The following is a 27555-nucleotide window of genomic DNA, read 5'->3' on the forward strand; positions in this document are numbered from 1 at the left end:
TCAAATGAATGTAAATAACATTTATTGAAGGTAATAGAGCAATTAGACAGAAACTTATGACATCAATGTGAGTGCTGACAACCACATACACACAGGGTGCCCGCTCAGAAAGAAAATATCATGAATTCACGGTGATTTCACACTCATCAATTACGTGACAGCACTGAACATAGGGATCAATTCTCCCATCTTACCGTGGTATTCACTTAATTAACAGAAAAATAAAGAATCTGTAATCGTTGAGCTGAAGGTTTGTTACAATGCATCAGTGTGAGCCATAGCGGCCCACAATGGCCAGTAGAGTGATGGTCATTAGTGTAAAGACTGATGCCGGATCCATTGTAGAAACTTCTGGGCTTCGCCGTGTTTCACTGCCCAATAAATGATCAGCGAGATCCAGATGACGTGAGTGGTGATCCCCAGGATGAAGCCAATCACGTTGAAGGTGCTCGCTGTCCGGGAGTAACCTGCTGCGGCAACGGAGTACCCAAATTTGATGGATGAGCGGGTCTAGGGGGAAAAAAGGGAAATGTATATTATATATACGCAATAAACCAGATAGAAAAAAGATATCAGAGAAGAGCGACCAGGATGGTGACCGGTCTGCAGACTATGTCCTTCGAGGAACGCGTAAAGGATCTGGGAATGTTTTGCTGCAAAAAAGAAGTCTAAAGAGGAGACTTAATGGCTGTCTGCAAATACCTGAAGGGCTGTCACAGTGTAGAGGGATCATCATTATAATCATCTACACATGGAAACACGAGAAGCAATGGAATGAAACGGAAAGGAAGAAGATACAGATTGGATATTAGAAAAAACTTTTTGACAGGGTGATCAATGAGTGGAACAGGCGGCCATGAGAGGTGGTGAGTTCTCCTTCAATGGAAGTCTTCACACAGAGGCTGGACAGACATCTGTCTGAGATGGTTTAGTGACTCCTGCATTGAGCAGGGGATGGGACACGAGGACCCTGGAGGTCCTAATGACCCCGGAGGTCTCCTCCAACTCTGACATTCTAGGATTCTAGAAAAATAATAGATAGGTATATAATAGATAATAGATATATATAATAGATAAAGATAAACAATAGATAAGTAATAGCTATAAAGAAAAAACCTGACCAGCACCTCCTAGGTGTGAACAGGTGCCAGCTGCAATAGCTGCATTATATGGAAAAAGAAAAACACAGCAGCACTCTATAGGAGCCAAGATATTTGCAAACACTGAAAACATTTACCTTGTGCTATCTGCCTACAGTTACACTATATACACTGACCAGCAAGTAATGTACAGTATATCAGTTCTACTTACCTATTTGTATTGTAGGCTCTTTTTCTAGATAGATAATAGATAGATAATAGATAACAGATAATAGATGGATGATAGATAATAGATGAATAAAAGATAAATAATAGATAATATACAGATAATAGATAGATAATAGACAGAAAACAGATCAATAGATAGATACAGATTATCTATCTATTATCTATCTATTGATAGATAGATAGATAGATAGATAGATAGATAGATAGATAGATGTGGACAGGTCAGGCAGGAACTGAACACTTTACAGTTGGTGTTGAATGGAAATACCAATGTTTGTGCCCAGTGGTCTAATATTTGCTGTGATCCCAGTAGAACAAGTTTTTCCAGTATAATCTGCAGTCGGTGACTGGGACCCAGTTCCTTTCAGTAGAAAATTCTATACTTTTTATTTTCCTCTTTGTATGTGACTAAAAAGTGAGCTGTCAATAAAACCCAGTTCTTTGTATTGAATCTTCTCTGTCCGCCCCAGGTCCAGTAATTTCAGCTCTTACTTTTCCTGGAGGATGATGGACCCCTGACGGCACAGAAATGTCTCCCCCCACTATTGTGTGTCAGTCTTTACTGCATCTCTTGCATTTTATTCATACACTAGAAAGCTGAGGAATATGGATATGTATCCTCTGTTGCTGCCATGTACCCTTACCCCCAGTATTCTATCATAGCACCCTTATTCCTTACCTTTACAGAGAACACAAGGGCAAAGGTACCGAGAAGCAGATTGCAGCAGAGCAGGTTGGCGATTGAGCAGTATAAGTGATCCTTGATGGCCGTTTGATAGGGGACCACCATTTTCGGCTGGTCGGTCACCACAAAAAACGAGGGCTGACCTGAGCATGGTTGTGGTGGGTTTGGGGTGTATGGTGGGGGGCTGCATGGATTAGCATCTGTCATTGGGTACATGGTATAGGGAGGACATTCCGGGGGTCCACGGGGGCCAATCTTGTTACTTTCTTGCCCATTAGTGTCTATGTTTCTGTCCATTCTTCGGCCACGTTCTCAAGTTTCTGGAGAAAGTTGTCCCAGATCCGGTCCCAGGTCCCTTCACGTTGGAAGATCACGGGTCCTGGTCCTATATATACAGGGAGACGCCACCACGTCAGACTTTCCAGTGCTGACCTAGAAAATTTCTCTGGAAAATAATCCTACAGTCAACAAATTGAAGACGTTGCAGACCCTGATCTGCCAACGAACATTTAAAGGGATCCTGACTCCGAAAATGAGAATGTCCGCACACGGCCCTGTCCATGCTGAGCTGATGGGAATCACTGGCAGCACCGACACTAACAGCACAGAAATGCGCAAGACAATGTGCAACCAGTCTTAGCTCCGCCTCCCTGACTCTTTAATTATCGAGCATATCCTCTTAGCAGATAGGAGACATGTGACCCCCCTCTAAGCTCTAGGGTTCAGACTGAGGAGGGGTCTGTATTTAATGAGATTATGCTTAATAGATTTGAGTCCAAATTTACAGGACTAAATAAGTATAGGGGCATACATTGGGAACAGTTAATTAGCAGTTATAAGTTGTCAGAACACAAACAAAAGCAATTTTTTAATATTAACCCCTTCACGCTTCAGTTTTTTGCTCCCCTGCTTCCCAGAGCCGTGATTTTTTTATTTTTCCATCAACATAGCCATGTGAGGAAATTTTTTGCGGGACAAGCTGTACTTTTGAATGGCACCATTGGTTTTACCATATAATGTAGTGGAAAACGGGGAAAAAATTCCAGGCGCAGTGATATTGCAAAAAAAGTGTAATTCCACTACAGTTTTTTTAAATTATTTTTTTACCATGTTCACTAAATGCTAAATCTGACCTGCAATTATGATTCTTCTTGTAAAAAAAAAAAATTGCGTCATTTTCTGAGACTCGTAGTGTCTTCATTTTTTGTGATCTGAGGCTGGGTGAGGGCTTATTTTTTGCTCACCGAGCTGATGGTTTTATTGATGCCACTTTCTTGTAGATACAATCTTTTGATCGCTCGTTATTGCATTTTAATGCAATGTTGCGGAGACCAAAAAAACGTAATTCTGGCGTTTTGACTTTTTTCTCGCTACGCTGTTTATCAATCAAATTAATTATTATTATATATTGATAGATCAAGCGATTCAGAATGCGGTGATACCAAATATGTGTATTTTTTATTGTTTTGTTTTGAAAGGGGGGTGATTTGAACTTTTATTTATTTTAGTATTTTTAAAAACTTTTTTTTACCTTTCACTTGCTTCAATAGTCTCCATGGGAGACTAGAAGCTGCGATCTTCTGATCGCCTCTTGCAACAAACAAGCGATGATCAGATCGCCTGTGTGTAGCAGAAATGCTCATTTGTTAGGAGTAGAGTTGAGCGACTTTTGTTTTTTTAGGGTCGAGTTTCGTTTCATGAAACCCGACTTTTCCAAAAGTAGGGTCGAGCAAAATCGGCCGACTATAGGGAAAAGTCGGGGGTCCGACCGAAACACGAAACCCAATGTAAGTCAATGGGGAATTAAAGTCGGCAGTGAGAGGAGGACAGGAAACACACCTACAGTGCCCATTTGAATGCCAAAAGCATCAATTCTTATTACTTAAGCTTGTCAACCTTAATTTACTTCATAATACTACCTACGCACTGAAAAATGGGGGTTATTTGGCTACAGTTGTGGGGGGGTAGGGCTGGCTCCAGGTTTTCGTGGGCCCAGGGCCAAAGAGCGCCCCTTTAACACATACCACAACTCATGATGCTCCGATACGGCAGAGAAATAGCAGTATAGTACAATGAAAGATACTTCACTTCTTACATCTCATGACTGATATCCATTTTAAATTCTCCAATACCTCCAAAAACGGACAGTATATAACTCCATACAGTATTATGGCCAGCGCTTAGTGCGCTATACAGAGTAATGAGGCCCATATATTTCTACATATGGAATCATTGATCCCATAAAATGTTTCAAACCGTATATGATGAGCTCCACATAATGCTATAGTATATGTTGGTCCCAATGGATGAAGCTCCACTGTCTTATGGGCCCAAATAATGCTCCATATATAATGGGCCCCATTTCTACTGCTCTAGTGTATAATGGGCCCTGTAAATGCTGCTCCAGTGTCTGATGTCCACCTTTGGAATGCTCCAGTGTATGGTGGGCCCCATATATCATTCACCAGAGTATAGTGCTCCCCAAAAATTGCTGTCCCAACATTGAAAACAATTACATAAGTCTCCTTGCTAGGGAATCCCTGCACTACTCTGAACTCCTTGTCGTCCACATCTTCCATCTCACTGCACTTGGATGTTTAGGCCCTCCCACCGGCAGAGACACTTTTGCGTACTAAGAGGGGCCCTGTGCCAGTGCCATCACCCATGAGTATGACCCCCCTCACCTGCTCAAGGAACCTGCACTTTCATCTGCACCTTCCTCTTTGTCACCGTGTAAGGTGGTATAGTATGTGGGAAGGGGAACCTGAGTTTCCTCTGGGTCAGATTCTGGCAGTGTAGAGTGCGAGGGGAATGTAGTGGTCTGGGTCAATGTACCGGCAGCATCATCCAGCAGTGGCTGGGCCTCAGTGCACTTGTGGCGTCCCCAAGAGTACGGTCGCCACTGTGGCATTACCTTCCTCCTAGGGAGTGTGTTGTCAAGCTTGGGAGCAACGAAGGATCTCTCTAGCAGTGAAACCAACACACAACACATTTCCCACTCCAGGCTAGCAGGGAGACCTCTGAACCTGACTGCTGAGGAGCTGCTCTCTGTGGTCGGGAGGAGGTAAGTTAGGGCACTCTGTGCAGGGAAGGGGAAGTGTGTGGACGTGAGAAGAGGAGCTGGAGGATGAGCAGAGTTAAGGCTCACTCCTAGCTGGAGCGCATGGTCCCGATTCCGGTCTCCGAGTTTGTAGGGACCCTGACGTTCCTGCAGCAGAAACCGGGGGAAGTAGCAGCTATAAATGCTCTGTACCCAACTAAGGCTCAGAGGCCCCAGCATCGACGTGTGGGAGCGAGAAGGAAAAGGCTACAGCTGTCTGCCATACAAGTAAAGTCTGAGGAACATCTGTTAGACAAGAGGCGCTTCAGTGAACCACGGTCCTGTGAGTGCTTCCCCCACAAGCGCTAGAAAGGAGACGTTCAGGAAGGTACATGTTGGCGGAGTGTTAGCAGGGAGGACACAGCACGGAGGCAGGCATCTGTGTAACCTGCAGACTGTGAGTAAAGCTTTGGAACTGCACGCTCTGGTATCCTACAGTTATTCCAACACCGCTACATCTGGGTACCAGCACCTACACCGCCTGTGCCTTTCCTCCATCACTACATCTACACTTCCCTGAGACTCCAGCTCCACCTGTGGGGAGCTTCACCATCTTTGCTGCCCAACACCATCAGTCCCAGAGGATCTGCATGCAGCGTCGGCCTAACATCTATGTTGCCGAACACCACAGGTGGCATCAAACTATCTAAACTCTTTACCATTATACCACGCCATTTACATGGGGGCCCAGGGCCACCGTCCAGGTCACCGCTGCTGTGACACATCCCACTGACACCGGCCCGGTACCGAGTACCCCACAGCCCTGGGAGGGCGACCCATATGCCGACTGCTGATCGGGCGGCGTTATTCCCACGAACCCTCAAACAGCGTCCATGAAGGCAAAGTTTTTGGTTTCCGGGGGGCAGTATGATTGCAAAGCTGAACCTTAAAGGAATGTCCAAAAGGGCACCACCAGGAGTGGAGCCTGTGGCTTAATTGGACTCCACCCGGGAAACCACAACCATGCTACCTAAAGAAAAGATGCACACTGTGAAACCTTTGTCGATTCTGTGTGTGGTGTGGTATGTGTGTTTGTAGTTGTGCTAGCGATTTCTCAGCTTTATTCCGTTAACAACCGAGACTCCGGCATGCCCCCGCAGCACGCGTCAAGCTTACTAGAGGGATAAGAGAGGCTCTGGCACGTGAGATCGAGCAATAACAGGTCTAGCATTCCCGTACATGTCCAGGGCTTACAGGTGCAGATAACCTGCTGAACTGCGTTAGTGATGGGGTTCTGGGATTCAGATTATTCCCCGCAAACGATGATTTCCCAGTAAGTTCAGGTCAACCGCAATTCCGGAGTTAGGCTAATTTCACACTTGCTTTTTTTTCCAGCGCGTTTTTAGCGCAAAAAAACGCATAGAAAAAACGCATACAAACGCATACAAATGCTGCGTTTTTTTCAAGCATTTTTATGAGCATGCATGAAAAAAACGCAGCGTTTTTATGCGTTTGTATGCGTTTTTAGTGCGTTTTTACCGCGTTTGCGTTTTTTTCCAACATTAGGTGGCCCCTCACACTAATCCAAACCATGACTTTACTAACCCTAACCCTGACCCTAACCCTAACCCTGATCCTAACCCTAACCCTAACCCTAACCCTGACCCTAACCCTAACCCTAACCCTGACCCTAACCCTAACCCTAACCCTGACCCTAACCCTAACCCTGACCCTAACCCTAACCCTGACCCTAACCCTAAACCCTAGCTAACCCTAACCCTAGCCCTAAACCCCCTTAACTAACCCTAACTCTAACCCAAACCCCTAAATTCCATTGTCCAACTATGGTAAAAAAAAAACGCATGCACAAAAAAACGCATACATAAGCATGCCAATGCGCACATATGCGCACCCATAGACTTATAATGGGTGTCTTGCTGTAAAAAAAACACATTGCGTGCGCATGCGTTTTTTTGAGGCAAGTCGGACGCTCAAAAAATGCAACAGGATGCATTTTGTGCGCCCGAGCGCATACCGCAAAAAAACGCATGCGCGGAAAAACGCATACAAACGCATGTGTATGCGCACATAAGAGCATCCCATGGAAAGTATAGGAAAAAAAATCGCATGCGTTTTTTAGCGCTAAAATCCCGCAAAAAAAAACGCAAGTGTGAAACCAGCCTTAGACCTAACCGTCATTCCTGAAAAAATTACGTGTCCAAACCACAGGTGCTGTAGCTTGCCTAACAGCTCGGCAGCCGTTCTCAGGCCCAGTATGGATTCAACAACATTGTAGAAAGTTGATAAAGGGTACAGTTTCACCGGATAACACGTATATATGTAGCCTAGTTTACACATTAAAAATATATGTCTATAGATCAGGAGGCAGACTCAGATGTTCTCAGGCCCAGTATGGATTTGACCAGATTGTACAAAGTTGAGAAAGGGTACTTTATCACTGGATAGCAGGTATATATAGCATAGTTTAAACATGTAAAATCTCCATGTTCTCAGTATGGATTACACAGCAATCTAAAAAGTGGAAAAAAGGAAATGCATTTGAGGCGTACACAACTATATACTTTTGGTGTTATTTTTAAATCTTCATATATATTTCTGTCTCAGTAATACAGTCCAGCCTCTCCGCAATAGGAAATGAGATGCATACAATTACTGACATAAAGGCTAGTGATTGCAGAAATCTAGGAATTACTATTCATGGGAAAAACCTCCATCACAATTCTCATAGGCGATGCTGACCCTCAATTAATTTGTGCATTGAGACAGTGAAAACATTTTTTTGTGAATAAAGTCTTGCTGTATCGCACTTCCGTTGATTCCATCACTGTTACTCATCTCAATCAAATTTTTATCACAGGGAGCGATGTAGACATGGTGCTCACTGGCTATTATGATCTGTCACGTAACTTTGGACTGCAAAAGACAGAAGCCACTGGCCGTAGGCGATTCTATTTGATTGGCATGAAAGGGCACATTTTAAAATGTGTGCCGGAATGTCACACGTTTGTGAGTAGGAAAACTGTGAAAGCTGATGATAAACCACCAATGCATGTCATTGTGAGTCGACGTCCATAAGAAATGGAAGCCATTGATCATCTGGAGCTAGAGCCTGGCCAGCATGACAGGGCATAGCTACATCTTAACCATCATCTTTCAGTTCAATCAATTTGTAGTGGCACTCCCAGTGAAGGATTTGACAGCCCAGACTACACAGCGGAGGAACAGGGAGAGGTAAACATTGCAAATGCTGGGGCCCTGCCCAAGCAAGGGGGGCACACTCGTGGGCGTCGGTACTGGCACTGGGCCCCTCATAGTACGGCGGTGTGTCTGATGGCGGGTGTGCACCACCACCGTCAGAGACACTTGATTGCACTATGAGGGACCCTGTGCCAGTGCCCGCGCCCAAGAGTCGGCCTACCCACCTGTCCAGGGCAACGGCACTCGCACGGTGTCGTGCGCTAGGTGGTGACCCCGGCCATGGGGGGGGCAGCCCAGTTAGGGCGGTTTACAAAGTGGCATATGTTGATGTGGGACATTCAGCTGCTGCAAAAGGCGAAATAGGTCAAGTTCGCGGAATAGGAGGAGGACCAAAGCAAGCCATTTTTCTGGCAACCTATGTGTCATCAAGGGAAGGTGGGACAAAATCCTTGGAAACCCATGCATGGTTCATTTTAATGAAGGTTAGATCATCCACATTTTGGGTTGACAGACGGGTCCTTTTTTCTGTCAGGATTGATCCAGCTACACTGAAGACTCTTTCCGATAGCACACTTGCAGCTGAGCAAGCGAGTTCCTGTAAGGCATATTGTGCCAATTCAGGCCAGGTGTCCAATTTAGCGGCCCAATAGTCAAAGGGGAATGACCTGTGCGGAAGAACATCGATATGGGAGGAAAAGTAGTTTGTAATCATAGTTGACAACTGCTGTCTCCTGTCACTTTCCATCGATCCAGTATTACCAGTTGTGTGAGCGGTACTTGAAAAATCAGTCCACAACATTGTCATGAAACCCCTGTCTCCAACGCCACTTCTGCTGTGTGCACCACAAACACCTCTGCCAAGCTGCCCCTGGCCCGTAATGCTCGTGTGAGAACCATCACCGCTGCTGTGTGCTGTGAATGCCTCAACCACCCGGTTTACCAGAGTTGCTTGTTTATTAGCCAATATTAGGTCAAGGTTCTCCTGTGGCATGATGTTTTGTAATTTGCCTTTATAGCGTGGATCCAGGATGCTGGCCAACCAGTAGTCGTCATCGTTCATCATTTTGGCAATGCGGGGGTCCCTTTTTAGGATCTGCAAGGCATAATCTGACATGTGGGCCAATGTTCCCGGTGTCAATGATGCACTGCGAGTGCTGGTTGGAGGAGCACTTTCTGGCAAATCCACATCCTTCCAGTCACGCACAAACCCTGTACCAGACCTTGCCACGCCAACATTTTCACTTGCCCCACGAGATGCATCCTCCTCCCCTAAGTAATCATCCCCATCATCATCCTCCTCCTCCTCTTCTTCCTCCACCTCGTCCAGGAGAGGTCCCTGAGCAGTAGAGTTGAGCGACTTTTGGTTTTTTAGGGTCGAGTTTCGTTTCGTGAAACCCGACTTTTCCAAAAGTCCCGAAACACGGGACAAAAAGTCCCGAAACACGAAACCCAATGTAAGTCAATGGGGAATAAAAGTCGGCAGTGAGAGGAGGACAGGAAACACACCTACAGTGCCCATTTGAATGCCAAAAGCATCAATTCTTCTTACTTAAGCTTGTCAACCTTAATTAACTTCATAATACAAGTTACGCACTGATGGCTAAAGTTGTGGGGGGGGTAGGGCTGGCTCCAGGTTTTCATGTGCCCTGGGCGAAAGAGCGCCCCTTTAACACATACCACAACTCATCATGCTCCGATACGGCAGAGAAATAGCGGTATAGTACAATGAAAAATACTTCACTTTTTACATCTCATGACGAGGCCCATCTATTTCTCCATACAGAATCATTGATCCCATATAATGTTTGAAACAGTATATGATGAGCTCCACATAATGCTACAGTATATGTTGGTCCCCATGGATGAAGCTCCACTGTCTTATGGGCCCAAATAATGCTCCAAACATAATGGGCCCCATTTCTAATGCTCTAGTGTATAATGGGCCCTGTAAATGCTGCTCCAGTGTCTGATGTCCACCTTTGGAATGTTCCAGTGTATGGTGGGCCCCATCTATCATTCTCCAGAGTATAGTGCTCCCCAAAAATTGCTGTCCCAACATTGAAAACAATCAAATAAGTCTCCTTGCTAGAGAATCCCTGTACTAGTCTGGACTCCTCGTCGTCCCCATCTTTCATCTCACTGCACAGTATTTCAACCTTGCAAGTGCTGTGATCCTGAGCAAGCAGGGGGGGCCCACTCGTTGGCGACGGCACTGGCACAGGGCCCCTGATAGTACGGTGGTGTGTCTGATGGTGGGTGGGCCGAACCTGCACTTTCATCTGCAGCTTCCTCTTTGTCACCGTGTAAGATGGAACTGTATATGGGAAGGGTAACCTGAGTTTCATCAGGGTCAGATTCAGGCCGTGTAGCGTGCGAGGGGAATGTAGTGGTCTGGGTCAATGTACCAGCAGATTCATCGAGCAGTGGCTGGGCATCAGTGCACTTGTGTCGCCCCCAGGAGTACGGTCGCCACAGTGGCATTACCTTCCTCCTAGGGAGTGTGATGTCATGCTTGGGAGCAACGAAGGATCTCTCTAGCAGGTTAACTGATTGGGCGGTGTTATTCCCACGAGTCATGACCCTCCAAACAGCGTTCATGAAGGCAAAGTGTTTGTTTTACGTGGGCAGTATGGTTGCAAAGCTGAACCTTAAAGGAATGTCCAGAAGGGCACCACCAGGAGTGGAGCCTACGGTTAAATTCGACTCCACCTGGGAAACCTCAACCATGCCAGCTACAGAAAAGATGCACACATTGCAAGCTTAATTCCGTTAACGAACGAGACTCCGTCATGCCCCGCGGTCCGAGTCCGGCTTACTAGAGGGACACGTGAGGCTCTGGCACATGAGATTGGCCAATAACTGGTGTGTCATGCCCTTACATGTCCGTGGCTGCATGTGCGCTACACTGAAAAGGCCAGCGTTTGTCGCTTACAGGTGCAGATAACCCGCTGAACAACGTTAGTGATGGGGATCACTGATTACAATTATTACCCGCGAACGATGATTTCCCAGTAAGTGCAGGTCAACCGCAGTTCCGGAATTAGGCCTAACCGTCATTCCTGAAAAAATGAAAAACTTACGTGTGCAAACCACAGGTGCTGTAGCTTGCTTAACAGCTCGCCAGCCGTTCTCACGCCCAGTATGGATTACACGTGATTGCACAAAGGTGAGAAAGGGTACCGTATCACCGGATAACATGTATGGATAGCGTACACATTCAAAATATGTGTCAATACATCAGGAGGCAGGCTCAGACGGTGTTAGGCCCAGTATGGCTTGCACGTGATTGCACAAAGGTGAGAAAGGGTACCGTATCCCCGGATAACATGTATGGATAGCATACACATTCAAAATATATGTCTATACATCAGGAGGCAGGCTCAGACGGTGTCAGGCACAGTATGGATTTGACGGCCCAGACTACACAGCGGAGGAGCAGGGAGAGGTAAAGATTGCAAATGCTGGGGCCCTGCCCAAGCAAGGGGGGCACACTCTTGGGCGTCGGTACTGGCACTGGGCCCCTCATAGTACGGCGGTGTGTCTGACGGCAGGTGTGCACCACCACCGTCAGAGACACTTGACTGCACTATGAGGGACCCTGTGCCAGTGCCCGCGCCCAAGAGTCGGCCTACCCACCTGTCCAGGGCAACGGCACTCGCACGGTGTCGTGCGCTAGGTGGTGACCCCGGCCATGGGGGGGGGAGGCAGCACAGTTAGGGAGTTTTAGAAAGTGGCATATGTTGATGTTGGACATTCAGCTGATGCAAAAGGCGAAATAGGTCAAGTCCCAGGAAGAGGTGGACCAAAGCAAGCCATTTTTCTGTCACCCTATGTGTCATCAGGGGAAGGTGGGACAAAATCCTTGGAAACCCATGCATGGTTCATTTTAATGAAGGTTAGATCATCCACATTTTGGGTTGACAGACGGGTCCTTTTTTCTGTCAGGATTGATCCAGCTGCACTGAAGACTCTTTCCGATAGCACACTTGCAGCTGGGCAAGCGAGCTCCTGTAAGGCATATTGTGCCAATTCAGGCCAGGTGTCCAGTTTAGCGGCCCAATAGTCAAAGGGGAATGACCTGTGTGGGAGAACATCCATATGGGAGGAAAAGTAGTTTGTAACCATAGTTGACAACTGCTGTCTCCTGTCACTTTCCATCGATGCAGTATTACCAGTTGTGTGAGCGGTACTTGAAAAATCAGTCCACAACATTGTCATGAAACCCCTGTCTCCAACGCCACTTCTGCTGTGTGCACCATGAACACTTCTGCCAAGCTGCCCCCGGCCCGTACGGCTCGTGTGAGAACCATCACCGCTGCTGTGTGCTGGGAATGCCTCAAGCAACCGATTTACCAGAGTTGCTTGTTTATTAGCCAATATTAGGTCAAGGTTCTCCTGTGGCATGATGTTTTGTAATTTGCCTTTATAGCGTGGATCCAGGATGCTGGCCAACCAGTAGTCGTCATCGTTCATCATTTTGGCAATGCGGGGGTCCCTTTTTAGGATCTGCAAGGCATAATCTGACATGTGGGCCAATGTTCCCGGTGTCAATGATGCACTGCAAGTGCTGGTTGGAGGAGCACTTTCTGGCAAATCCACATCCCTCCAGTCACGCACAAACCCTGTACCAGACCTTGCCACGCCAACATTTTCACTTGCCCCACGAGATGCATCCTCCTCCCCTAAGTAATCATCCCCATCATCATCCTCCTCCTCCTCTTCTTCCTCCACCTCGTCCAGGAGAGGTCCCTGAGCAGACAATGGCTGAATGTCATCAAGGATTCCCTCCTCCTCTTCCTCCTCATCAACATTGGCTGCAGACGCCTGCTCCTTAATGTGCGTCAAAGTTTGCATGAGCAGACGCATAAGTGGGATGCTCATGCTTAGGATGGCATCTTCTGCGCTTACCAGCCGTGTGCATTCCTCAAAACACTGAAGGACTTTACAGAGGTCTTTCAGCTTCGACCACTGCACACCTGTCAACTCCATGTCTGCTATCAAAGTGCCTGGCCGTGTATCCTCCCACAAATGCATTATGGCCTGCCTCTGCTCGCACAGCCGCTCCACCATGTGCAGGGTGGAGTTCCACCTTGTTGCAATGTCGATAATGAGGCGGTGGTTGGGAAGGTGGAGCAATCGCTGCAGCTTCTGCATACGAACGGAGTGTACAGGCGACCGGCGGATGTGCGTGCACAGTCTTCGCACCTTCTGGAGCAGGGCTGTTAACTCCGGATAATTTTTGAGGAAGCACTGCACCACCAGGTTCAAGGTGTGAGCCAAGCAAGGTATGTGGCTGAGTTTTGAAAGGGCTATGGCTGCCACAAAATTACGGCCGTTATCACTAACTACCTTGCCTGCCTCAAGATGTACACTGCCCAGCCATGGCTCAGTTTGTCGCTTCAAGTACTCGGCCAGCACCTTGGCGGTGTGTCTGTCGCCCAAACACATCATCTGCAACACAGCCTGCTGACGCTTTCCACTAGCTGCTCGATAGGGGGACACCTCGTGTGCAACAGTGGCAGCTGCAGATGGAGTGCTTGTACGACTGCACTCTGTGGACGAGCTTTCGCTTCTGGAGGAGGAGGAGGAGGAGGAGGGTCGAATGCCTACAGCCAACTGTTTCCTATACCGTGGGCTAGGCAGCACTGTCCCACCACCGCTGTCCCCTGTGGACCCTGCATCCACCACATTAACCCAGTGCGCAGTGATGGACACGTAACGGCCCTGGCCATGCCGACTGGACCATGCATCAGTTGTGAGGTGCACCTTTCCACTCACTGACTGCTTGAGTGCATGGACAATGCGGTCTTTTACATGATGGTGGAGGGCTGGGATGGCTTTGCGAGAGAAGAAGTGGCGACTGGGTAGGTCATAGCGTGGTACTGTATAGGCCATGAGTTCACGGAAAGCTGCGCTTTCCACCAACCGATAGGGCATCATCTCAAACGAGATTAGTTTGGCAATGTGGGCGTTCAAACCCCGTGTACGCGGATGAGAGACTGAGTACTTTCTTGACCTACTCATAGTGTCTGGTGGGGTGAGCTGGACTTGAGAGCTGCATATGGTGGAAGTAGCGGTGGGCAGCGCTTTGAGGGTTGATGATGGTGATGGAGTTGGTGTTCTTTCTGAAGTATTGGCCGGAGCCGAGCCTCCCCTCCCCTCAGGAAAGGCGTTAGGCGGAGGCCAGCATGACGGGGGGTTTGGAGGGTGAAGGTGGGGGGAGGGGGTTGGTGGAGGGGGTGTTGCCACTATATACACTCACTGGCCACTTTATTAGGTACACCTGTCCAACTGTGTGTTAAGACTTAATTTCTAATCAGCCAATCACATGGCGGCAACTCAGTGCATTTAGGCATGTAGACATGGTCAAGACAATCTCCTGCAGTTCAAACCGAGCATCAGTATGGGGAAGAAAGGTGATTTGAGTGCCTTTGAACGTGGCAAGATTGTTGGTGCCAGAAGGGCTGGTCTGAGTATTTCAGAAACTGCTGATCTACTGGGATTTTCACGCACAACCATCTCTAGGGTTTACAGAGAATGGTCCGAAAAAGAAAAAAAATCCAGTGAGCGGCAGTTCTGTGGCCGGAAATGCCTTGTTGATGCCAGAGGTCAGAGGAGAATGGGCATACTGGTTCGAGCTGATAGAAAGGCAACAGTGACTCAAATTGCCACCCGTTACAACCAAGGTAGGCAGAAGAGCATCTCTGAACGCACAGTGCGTCGAACTTTGAGGCAGATGGGCTACAGCAGCAGAAGACCACACTGGGTACCACTCCTCTCAGCTAAGAACAGGCATCTGATGGCTACTTTCAGCAGGATAATGCGCCATGTCATAAAGCTCGAATCATCTCAGATTGGTTTCTTGAACATGACAATGAGTTCACTGTACTCAAATGGCCTCCTCAGTCACCAGATCTCAATCGAATAGAGCATCTTTGGGATGTGGTGGAACGGGAGATTCGCATCAGGGATGTGCAGCCGACAAATCTGCGCCAACTGTGTGATGCCATCATGTCAATATGGTCCAAAATCTCTGAGGAATGCTTCCAGCACCTTGTTGAATCTCTGCCATGAAGAATTGAGGCAGTTCTGAAGGCAAAAGGGGGTCCAACCCGTTACTAGCATGGTGTACCTAATAAAGTGGCCAGTGAGTGTATATGGGCATGCAATGGGGCCTCCCTCCTCACAATTCCCGCTCTGCTACACCAAGCAGTTTGACTACTCACCATGGCCGACTTGGAGCGGGCGTTGCAGTGCACGAGGGCGGCTTCCTTGAACCAGCCGCCAGGATGGCTGGAGGCGCAACTGGCGGCGGTCACCCCGGGAACGTCCGGGCAGCCGATCCTGCCTGCATCGAGTGAGCGGCGCGCACGGCGGGTGAGGCCGCCTGAAAGACTTTCCCCGGACACGGCTCCTCGGGCCTCCCGTTGGCGCAGGAGCCCCTCCTGGGACCCTCCAGGCCGGGCGCCCCGCGCTGCTCGCGCCAGCAGGCCCCGGCTTGGGAGGAATCCTCAAGCCCGGAGAGGCCCTGCGGCGGTGTCCGGGCCTCTGTCTCGCTCCGTGCAGGGGGCGGGGCGGACACGTGCCGGGCGGCGCCTTACCCAGGATCCATCGGAGGGCCGCGCTGGCGGCTCTAATACAGCGCGGCCTGCTCCCAGCTCCACTTCCCGGACGGCAAGGATGGCGTCAGCGGCCTGCGCTACAGCAGGGCCTTGCCCCTCACCCTCCAGCGTGGCGGGGTCAGCGGGTCCATCGGGGGGGCCGCGGCGGGGGGATGCCCGCAACGTGGCCTGCTTCCTGCTCCGGGGGCAGTAACACGAGGCCAAGCAGCAGGGACGGGTCGGCCTGCTGCTCTGCAGGGCACGTGTCATCCACCCCCATATCTGGCAGCAGGGGGTATGCTCCAGTCCCACGGAGCTCTTCAGCGGGGGCCGCACACGCGTCAGCGCGGACGGCTGGCGTGTCATCAAGGTCTCCGGTCGTGGCGACGCAGTCAGCAACGTCGCGTGGGGATCTGCAAGCGGGATCCCCCTTGGGTTTCGGGCCCGATGTCCCGGTTCCCTCAGGGGGGAGTCCCGGACGACAACGGCGGTCAAGTGGAGCCAGCATCAGGAGCCAACCGGGTAGGAACGCATCCGGGGATCCCGGCGCTTCGGCTGGAGGGCTCACAGCTCCCTCGCAGCCCGGTGAGTATGCATCTGTGTCCCCTGTATGTCAGTCATTGGTGTCTCCAGGGTTAGGCGGGGTGGGTCCCTTGACGGACGGTTTGAGTAATGGGGTGGGGGTTACGTCCATGCTTGCAGATGTCCGGAATTTGCTGTCGCGTCTAGAGCGGGGTATCGTTGTACCATCCCCTTTGGCAGCCTGGGTGGGGTCTCCATCTGGGGGACAGGTGGGGCTGAGCGGGCCAGGGCTGGCGGGGCGCACTAGCGAACCAGTGTCAGTTTCGGTGCAAACGGAAAAGGAGAAGGAATGTCGCGTGCACTTGGATGACAGGGCTCACGGTGAGGTCTATGTCTGCTTTGAGGACCCATTGGGGGCTCATTTAAAGAAGGAAGTTAAGGAGCGCATATGGAAGGACGAATATGTGGAGATATTCTCGTTGTTGCCTCTCGAAAAATTTAATCTGGATAAGAGCAAGAGGGTGGATAGCAAAAAGAAGGAAGAGGAGAAACGCAGGTGGCGCTTAATTCCTCAAACGTTTGTGAATTGGCAGCGTTTGCCATTTTGGCAAGCATTATAGGGGAAAGGGCCCCCGACAATTGCTCGGCATTGTTTTGTTACCTGGATGCGATAGGTGAAGCTTACAGGGTTTACGGGGGGCAGGCGTGGCTGAGGTACGATGAACAATTCCGGCGGAGGAAGGCTGTTCGCCCAGCTATTCGTTGGGATCAGAAGGATATTGGGTTATGGATGCGCGTCATTGCTCAGAACAAGTATGGGAGCTCCTTTCATGGGGGGGCTGGCAGCACCAGCCAGAGCAGTGGTAACTCAAGTGCCATGAGCGGAAGCGGATCGGGGCAAGGGGGGCACCACAAGTTGGGGGTTTGTTGGCAGTTCAACGATGGGCAGTGTAAATTCGGGGCGAATTGTAAATTCAAACACCTTTGTTCCTCTTGTAACGGTGCTTCCCACGGAGCGTCTAAGTGTTTCAAGAAAGGGAAGCCAGGAGCCGGGGGCGGTAATTCAAAAGGGGGAGACTCCAGTGAAACTGGAAAGGATGGTCCCTTATCTAAATAGATATGCGGACCGGGAAAAAGCGGCATTGTTGTCATTTTGTCATTCCGCTCGTTTTAAAAAATTTGCGTTCAGCCCTGGTTCACGCTGCTGTGGTCTCGGACAAAATTGAAAAGGAAGTTTCTTTGGGCCGCATGGCCGGCCCTTTCTCGTCCCTGCCTTTTCCGGATCTGGTGGTCTCTCCCCTGGGTGTGGTTCCAAAGAAGGAGCCAAATAAGTTTCGGCTTATCCAGCATTTGTCTTTTCCACGGGGTAGGTCAGTCAACGACGGTATCGATCCGGAGATATGTTCGGTGGTTTACTCCTCCTTCGATGAGGCGGCACGGTGGGTGCGGAGTTGTGGTCGGGGGGCCCTTATGGCTAAGACTGACGTTGAAGCTGCTTTCCGTCTGTTACCAGTCCACCCGGACAGCATGAGGCTCCTGGGTTGCTTTTGGGATGGCAAGTTTTTTGTGGACAGGTGCTTACCCATGGGTTGCTCATTGTCCTGCGCGTATTTTGAGGCCTTTAGTTCTTTTCTAGAGTGGGTGGTGCGTGACGTTTCTGGTTTCGAATCAGTTATCCATTATTTGGATGATTTTTTGTGCGTCGGACCTGCTGAATCGTTGCGTTGTCACAGACTATTGCAAACCATCGAGTGGGTTGCTGAGCGTTTTGGCGTTCCGCTGGCGCCTGGTAAAACCGAGGGCCCAAGTACGTGCTTGCGTTTTTTGGGGATTGTTATTGACACCGTTGAGTGGGAGTTTAGGCTGCCGGAGGACAAGTTGGCTGATCTGCGGGCCGAGGTGGTTTGAGCGCGCCGTTTGAAGAAAATATCGTTGCGCGATCTCCAGTCGTTGTTGGGGAAGTTGAATTTCGCGTGTCGAGTAATGCCGATGGGGTGAGTTTTTTCACGTAGGCTGGCGAGCGCTACTGCAGGGATTCAGGCCCCCCATCATATTGTCAGATTGTCGTCGGAGCTTAGGGCGGATTTGGCGGTTTGGGAGTCTTTTTTGGTTGGGTACAACGGTCACTCTTTGGTGATGTCTGATGTGGTTGGTAACGACGTGTGCAGCTGTTTACGGATGCGGCCGGGGGTATCGGTTTTGGAGCTTATTTCAGAGGTCAGTGGTGCGCGTCTCGTTGGCCTGATGAGTGGATCGAGTCTGGTTTGGTGCGTAACATTACATTGTTGGAAATTTTTCCGATCCTGGTGGCAGTGCATTTGTGGGGTCGGGAGTTTCGGGATCAGCGTGTGCGGTTTAATTGCGACAACATGGGTGTTGTGTGCGCGATCAACGGGCTTACTGCCTCATCTCCTCCGGTAGTCCGGGTGCTGCAGCAATTGGTTCTGCTATGTTTGTCTTTGAATGCGTACGTGACCGCGTCACATGTTCCTGGAGTCAGGAATGAAATAGCTGACTCTCTCTCTCGTTCGCAGTGGGATCGCTTTCGCTCCTTGGCGCCAGAAGCAGAGGTCGAGGGTTTGGCTTGCCCGGAGGAACTGTGGAGGTTGGCTTATGGGCCGCAGAGTCGCTGATTGAGTCCTCCTTGGCGCCGAAAACCTGGGAGGCCTACCGGGCTGTATGGCGGACGTGGGAGGAAGTTGTGGCAGCCGGCCCTGTCATTGGTTTCGGGCAGGATCAGGAGGGAATGCATCTGGCCTGGTTGGGGCGCGGTTCACTTGAGGGCTGGTCTTGCGCAAAAGTGTCACGGGTTTTGGCTGGATTGTCTTTTGGCTTTCGCTTACGCAATAGTCGCGATTTGACGAAGACGTTTTTGGTCAGACAAGCGGCTAAAGGTTTTCGCCGCCGAAAAAGTGGGGGTGATTTGAGGAGGCCAGTATCTTTTAATATGTTGGAACAGTTGGGCCTTGTGCTGGAGTCGGTTTGTTCTTCGCATTATGAGCTTCTGTTGTTTCGTTTAGCTTTCTCGTTCGCCTTTTTCAGAGCTTTACGGGCGGGAGAGCTTGTTTCCCCCAACACAGGTTCAGTTGGTGGGTTATTGGCAAGGGATGTTGTGTTGACATCGCGTGGTGTGGAATTTTGGTTACGCCGGTCTAAGACAGATCAGTCGGGAAAAGGCCGTCGGGTGGTGTTGGGCAGCGTGCCCGGCTCTTCAATGTGCCCTGTTCAGGGTTTACAGAATTTTTGGGAAATGCGACCCAGCTTGAGCGGATCATTGTTGTGTCACGTTGACGGCAGTAGTTTGTCTCGTTATCAGTTTGGGGCTGTTTTCAAAAAGTCTATTCAGTTGTTGGGCTTAGACGAATCCCGTTTTGCAACTCACTCTTTTAGGATTGGGGCTGCTACGGAAGCAGCGGTTGGGGGTTTAGGTCCTGTGCACATAATGCATATTGGTGGCTGGAAGTCTAATCGGTACCGAAGCTATGTTCGGCCTCAATTGGAGGGGGGGGAGTTTGAGTGAAGGTTTGGTGGCATATCGGGAATTTACTTTTCGTGTACCGTGGTATGTTGTGATGTTAGCCCCCCTCCCACTCTTTTTTGTTTCAGGTACCGCACCTTTGTTAGTTTGGATTTTTGGGCACTCCTTTGTTCATTGGGGAGCTGTGCGAGCTGACGTCCGGAACGATGGCAGACAACTCGGCTTCTCCAGGACCGTGGCGGTGGTGCGGTGGCTCGGTTTCAGGGGAATGGAGTGGAGAAGGGTATTGAAAGAAATCCATGTGTGTGCTCAGTTGGACCACGCGCCGGACATTCTGGTTCTTCATGTCGGGGCAACGATCTAGCGGTTCGACCTTTTTGGGTGCTGATTAAGGACATCAAGCAGGATTGCTTGCGGTTGTGGTTGTTGTATCCGGGGGTCACCATTGTCTGGTCAGAAATTGTTCCACGCAAGCGTTGGCGTTCTATGAGATCCTTGGTGAAGGTCGACAAGGCAAGGATTAAAGTTAACAGGGCGGTATCTTCCTTTGAGGTTAGGAATGGGGGCGTGGTTGTACGTCATTTTGATCTTGAAAAGGGGGAAGGAGAATTTTGGTTGGCTGATGGTGTTCATTTGAACGCGGTGGGATCTGACATTTGGGCTCTGGGTCTGCAGGAAGGCATTGAGAGGGCCATGGCATGGCGTTTTCGGGGGGTCTCGGGCCATTGAGGTGTTCAAGGGCCCTCGTTGTGGCGGTTCAAAAGGGGGGGGAGTCCTTGGAGTCGTTTTGAAATTGGTTTTGGAGACTCATGGTATTGGGTCTCCTACATTCATAGGTATGGTGGTGGTGATCTGGTGAAAATTGGATGGGGAGTTTCCGTAAAGTCGGCGGATCCCCTAGTTGATTAGTGGACAATATACCTCGGTGTGGTGGTGCTCCCGAGCCTGTGGGGTAACGGCTGGGAGTAATATGTTGGTTTTGTCCACAACATTTTTTGTGTTTAATTCACCTAGATCTTTGTGGCTTCAAGGACTCCTCCTCAGTGTTCAAGTATTGTATTTATGGTGTTCATATTACATTATTTATTGTTGTTTGTTAATTTAATAAAAGGCTGCTGTGGCCATACAAATTCCAAAAGAAACTTTTGGTCTCTGGTGTTATTAAGCGGCGTATGGGGTTAAGTTATGGGGGGTGGCGTTGGTCTTCAGGATGGTCTTGTCTCCCACAAACGGGAACAACTTGACAACCCCCGCGTCAAGTATTGGCCGGAGCCGAGCCTCCCCTCCCCTCAGGAAAGGCGTTAGGCGGAGGCCAGCATGACGGGGGGTTTGGAGGGTGAAGGTGGGGGAGGGGGTTGGTGGAGGGGGTGTTGCCACTATATATATGGGCATGCAGTGGGGCCTCCCTCCTCACAGTTCCCGCTCTGCTACACCAAGCAGTTTGTCCCGCCCTCCCTCCCTCTTTTTTCTAGGTTGGCGTATGGCAAAGTCAGGGTTACTCGGGTCATGGCGGTTCGAAATGGGGGGGGAGTCCTTGGAGTCGTTTTGAAATTGGTTTTGGAGACTCATGGTATTGGGTCTCCTACGTTCATAGGTATGGTGGTGGTGATCTGGTGAAAATTGGATGGGGAGTTTCCGTAAAGTGGGCGGATCCCCTAGATGATTAGTGGACAATATACCTCGGTGTGGTGGTGCTCCCGAGCCTGTGGGGTAACGGCTGGGAGTAATATGTTGGTTTTGTCCACAACATTTTTTGTGTTTAATTCACCTAGATCTTTGTGGCTTCAAGGACTCCTCCTCAGTGTTCAAGTATTGTATTTATGGTGTTCATATTACATTATTTATTGTTGTTTGATAATTTAATAAAAGGCTGCTGTGGCCATACAAATTCCAAAAGAAACTTTTGGTCTCTGGTGTTATTAAGCGGCGTATGGGGTTAAGTTATGGGGGGTAGCGTTGGTCTTCAGGATGGTCTTGTCTCCCACAAACGGGAACAACTTGACAATCCCAGCGTCATGGCCTAGATTCAGTATTTCGTTGATATAACAGTGGGATTCCTTGACTGCTGTGGCCTTGCAACGACACCTCAACATTTGCTGCTGTGCTAACCGGTGGGCTTACAGTGGGGGAAACAATGTAGCGTTGCTGACTACCTTCTTTGTGATCAGTTGCACATGTGGCACTTGAGGTTTGGTGTTGTGTCCACGCTTGCAAGTGCATGGTGGTTAAATGTCTAAGCATGCAACTGGTATTCAAATTTTTCAGATTTTTCCCTCGGCTAAAGGTCTTTGCGCACTTCTTACAGATAACCTTGGCCTGATCATGAGGATTTTGTTCAAAAAAGTGCCACACTGCACTCTTCCTACTTTGGCAGACATTTTGCGGCCTAGCACGCTGTGATCTTTTGACCCTCTGGACAAGCTGTCCAGCAACTCTTTTGATTTTTGGAACCTGTCTTTGGAGTGCTCCGGGCCTGCCAGATAACAGCTGTTGCGATGTCGATGTCTGCTGTGGAAGCTCCTCATCTGAGCTATTGAAAGCAGCACCCTCTTCCCCCAATGGATGCCAATCTGGGTCAACAAATGGGTCATCCATCACCTCCTCTTCAATGTCATGTGCACCTTCCTCTGTGTCACCGTGTATGGTGGTATAGTGTGCGGGAAGGGGTACCTGAGTCTCATCAGGGTAAGAATCTGGCTCTGTACACTGCGAGGACAATGTAGTGCTCTGAGTGAATGTACCAGCAGAATCATCTATCAGTGGCTGTGCATCAGTGCACTCCATGTCAGATTCATCTTGGCCTGGGTAACTCACCATTTCACTTGATAACCCAGGCATGGTATGTGAAAATAGCTCCATGGAGTAATCAGTTGTATGGCCTGCGTCATCCTTCAATCTTGTTTGGGGTGAAGGACACAAGGAAAGGTGTGGTTCATGAACATGAGCCTCCAATGACGACTCAGTGCTTTTAGTTTTTACAACTTCAGAAGAGGAGGCGATAGAGCTGGAGGCTGTCAGCAATGTGAGCCAAAACTTTTTCCTGAAGCTCTGGCTTTAAAAGCGGTTTGCCAACTCCTAGAAAACTAAGCCTCCGAGGCCTTGTGGAGCCAGACGATGACGCAGGCTCAACACCTCCTGCATTCGGTCCTATTTTGCTTTTGCCACTACCATCAGATCCACCACCAACACCATCATTACCAGCTGGCAACCCCCGCCCAATTCCACGGCCTCTTCCACCAGCCTTCCTCATTTTTGGTAAAAATGTACACAAAATCCCACAAACTATATAGTAATGTAAAACAAGGTACAAGGTGTATATAGGACAGGGGAGATGTAGAATTTCTGAACACACTTGTGGACACTGTTGGATTGTGTGAGGCCCAGTGAATATCACACCGCTATATCACAGGCTCAATGTCGCAGGTGTGAAAAATGTCACTATAGGACAAGGGAGAAGTAGAATTTCTGAACACACTTGTGGACATAGTAACATAATAACATAGTAACATAGTTATTAAGGTTGAAGGGAGACTTTAAGTACATCTAGTTCAACCAATATCCTATCCTAACTTGCCCTAACATGTTGATCCAGAGGAAGGCAAAAAACCTCATGTGGCAACAGTAAGCTTCACATTGGGGAAAAAAATTCCTTCCCGACTCCACATACGGCAATCAGACTAGCTCCCTGGATCAACGCAATATTAAGGAAACTAGTGTATATACCCTGTAATATTATACTTTCCAAGAAAGGCATCCAGTCCCTTCTTAAATTTTGGTAGGGAATCACTCATTACAACATCATATGGCAGAGCGTTCCATAGTCTCACTGCTCTTACAGTAAAGAATCCGCGTCTGTGAGTATGCTTAAACTTTCTTTCCTCCAGACGTAGAGGATGCCCCCTTGTCCCCGTCACAGGTCTAAGAGTAAAAAGATCATTTGAGAGGTCTTGGTATTGTCCCCGCATATATTTATACATTGTAATAAGATCACCCCTAAGCCTTCGATTCTCCAAACTAAATAACCCCAAGTGTAATAACCTGTCTTGGTATTGCAGACCCCCTTGTTCCCTAATAACCTTGGTCGCTCTTCTCTGCACCCGCTCCAGTTCAGCTATGTCTTTCTTATACACCGGAGACCAGAACTGTACACAGTATTCTAAGTGTGGTCGCACTAGTGACTTATATAGAGGTAAAATTATGCTCTCCTCATGAGCATCTATGCCTCTTTTAATGCATCCCATTATTTTGTTTGCCTTTGCAGCAGCTGCCTGACACTGGCCGCTAAATGTGAGTTTGTCGTCCACCCATACACCCAGGTCTTTTTCAGTGACTGTTTTGCCCAGTGTTTTACAATTAAGCACATAATTATACATCTTGTTCGTTCTACCCAAGTGCATGACCTTACATTTATCCCCATTAAAGCTCATTTGCCATTTATCAGCCCAAGCTTCTAGTTTACATAAATCCTCCTGTAATATAAAATTGTCCTCCTCTGTATTGATTACCCTGCAGAGTTTAGTGTCATCTGCAAATATTGAAATTCTACTCTCTATGCCCCCTACAAGGTCATTAATAAATATGTTAAAAATAAACGGGCCCAAAACTGACCCCTGTGGTACCCCACTGCTAACCGTGACCCAGTCCGAGTGTGCTCCATTAATAACCACCCTTTGTTTCCTATCCCTGAGCCAGCTCTTAACCCACCTACACATATTTTCCCCTATCCCCATTGTTCTCATTTTATGTATCAACCTTTTGTGTGGCACCGTATCAAAAGCTTTTGAAAAGTCCATGTACACCACGTCCACTGCATTCCCTTGGTCCAGTCCGGAACTTACCTCTTCATAAAAGCTTATCAGATTAGTCTGACAGGAACAGTCCCTTGTAAACCCATGTTGATATTGGGTCATAAGGTTATTCTTCTCCAGATACTCCAGTATAGTATCTCTTAGAAAACCCTCCAGGATTTTACCCACAGTTGAGGTTAAACTTACTGGCCTATAATTTCCAAGTTCAGTTTTTGTCCCCTTTTTAAATATTGGCACCACATTTGCTATACGCCAGTCCTGTGGTACAGACCCTGTTATTATGGAATCTTTAAAGATTAAAAATAATGGTCTATCTATGACTGTGCTTAATTCCTGCAGTACTCGGGGGTGTATCCCATCCTGGCCCGGGAATTTGTCAATTTTAGTGATTTTTAGATGCCGCCGTACTTCCTGCTGGGTTAAGCAGGTGACATTTAATGGAGAATTTTTATCCCTGATCACGTTATCCGTCATGGGATTTTCTTGTGTAAATAATGTTGAAAAAAAAGTCATTTAGCATATTGGCTTTTTCCTCATCCTCATCCACCATTTCACCCAGACTATTTTTAAGGGGACCAACACTATCATTTTTTAGCTTCTTAATATTTATGTAAAGAATATTTTGGGATTATTTTTACTTTCTCTGGCAATGAGTCTCTCTGTCTCAATCTTTGCTGTCTTGATTTGTTTTTTACAGATTTTATTTAATTTTCTGTATTTATTTAATGCCTCATCACTACCTACTTGCTTTAAAGGGAAGGTGCCATCCAAAAAAATTTTTTTCAGCAATTGAAAAAATGTAAAGAATTAATGTTTACATTTTCTTAAAAAATATTATCATTTGTTTTTAATTTTGCAAAATATGAAAAATAATTTTAAAAAGTTTGGCATTTCCACTTGTTAACACTAGGGGGAGCAGCTACTGAAATCTGGCACAAAAACCTATGACATCTAGGAACACAGTGAGCCACCATTTTAATGGGGCCTGCAAAGTTACTGACTGTCTTTGCATGTAAAGTCTGGATCAGAACAGGCCATCAATCAGCAGAAATGTTTCCTGGATTTCTGTGGAGCAGACAAGCAGACGGTCCATCCATGTGTATAAAACACAGCACTCTATGTACAATCCCTGGCACCGAACAGGGCGCCCCCCATAGACCAGCACACTGCTCTCCTGAAATACTCTGTGCTGCTGTCACTCTGCTCTTTCCACCATATATCAGGCCCCTGTCGCCTCGCTTTCACACATCGCCAGGACAGGATCTGAGGAGAGGAATGGGGTCTTCGGTCACTGAGGATGGCAGGCAGGAAGGATTCTGGGAGCAGGGTGACAGCAGCACAGGGTATTTCAGGAGAGCAGTGCGCTGGTCTATGGGGGGCACAGAGGGAGATATATGGTGGAGGAGCAGGGTGACAGCAGCACAGAGTATTTCAGGAGAGCAGTGCGCTGGTCTATGGGGGTGACAGAGGGAGATATATGTGGGAGGAGCAGGGTGACAGCACCACAGAAATCCAGGAAACATTTCTGCTGATTGATGGCCTGTTCTGATCCAGACTTTGCATGCAAAGACCACATTCCCCTCCTCAGATCCTGTCCTGGCGATGTGTGAAAGCGAGGCGACAGGCGCAGTCCGGGGTGTCGCTGGGAAGCAGGCTGGGGGGAAATGTAGCCATACAGTAAAGATAAAAATGAGACTCCTCTCTTCAGCTGCCTCACCAGCCCTCCCCTGACTGCACCAATTACCCCTGACCCGTGTGCAGGTGCTCAGCCAGAACCACCCTAGAATGCTTTTAGCAGATAACACTGCCATAGTGTTCTCACATAATACCGCCATATACTTCACACATAATACCGCCATGTAGTTCATACCACCATGTAGATCACACATAAAACCAGCAGGGTGACAGCAGCACAGGGTATTTCAGGAGAGCAGTATCACACGGGATAGGATTAGATACACGGCTCAGCAGACAGTATCACACAGGATAGGATTAGATACACAGCTCTGCAGACAGTATCACATGGGATAGGATTAGATACATGGCTCAGCAGTCAGCATCACACAGGAAAGGATTAGATACACGGCTCAGCAGTCAGTATCACACAGGAGAGGATTAGATACACGGCTCAGCAGTCAGTATCACACAGGAGAGGATTAGATACACAGCTCAGCAGGCAGCATCACACAGGAGAGGATTAGATACACGGCTCAGCAGTCAGTATCACACAGGATAGGATTAGATACACGGCTCAGCAGGCAGCATCACACAGGATAGGATTAGATACACGGCTCAGCAGGCAGCATCATACAGGAGAGGATTAGATACACGGCTCAGCAGTCAGTATCACACAGGATAGGATTAGATACACGGCTCAGCAGGCAGCATCACACAGGATAGGATTAGATACATGGCTCAGCAGGCAGCATCACACAGGATAGGATTAGATACACGGCTCAGCAGGCAGTATCACACAGGAGAGGATTAGATACACGGCTCAGCAGACAGTATCACACAGGAGAGGATTAGATGCACGGCTCAGCAGTCAGCATCACACAGGAGAGGATTAGATACACGGCTCAGCAGTCAGTATCACACAGGAAAGGATTAGATACACGGCTCAGCAGGCATCACACAGGAGAGGATTAGATACACGGCTCAGCAGGCAGTATCACAGGAGACAGTATTACAGATATGCCCACACTGGTGAAACTTTCAGCCGCCCCCCAATTATACACTAGACTATGGGCTGTATATGTCACTGTCCTCCTCAGACAGCCATAAAAGCTGTCATAAAAAGGAAGGTGTGAGATTACCAGAGATCACTGCGGCTGTGAGTGAGTGAGGAGGTGGAGACAGAGCAGGAGGACAGGG

General features: G+C 48.6%; 1 long non-coding RNA gene across 1 annotated transcript; it reads right to left on the reverse strand.

The window, feature by feature from the left end:
* On the reverse strand, nucleotides 1-27555 carry LOC141084865 (uncharacterized). Its single transcript, XR_012231147.1, has 3 exons — nucleotides 27498-27555; nucleotides 2008-2458; nucleotides 1-510 (listed from the first exon to the last, which is right to left on the reverse strand). It is a non-coding gene; the product is annotated as an uncharacterized lncRNA (long non-coding RNA).

This window comes from Dendrobates tinctorius, unplaced genomic scaffold (assembly GCF_039654945.1).
Source record: "Dendrobates tinctorius isolate UK_male_01 unplaced genomic scaffold, ASM3965494v1 ptg000028l, whole genome shotgun sequence".
Lineage (NCBI taxonomy): Eukaryota > Metazoa > Chordata > Amphibia > Anura > Dendrobatidae > Dendrobates > Dendrobates tinctorius.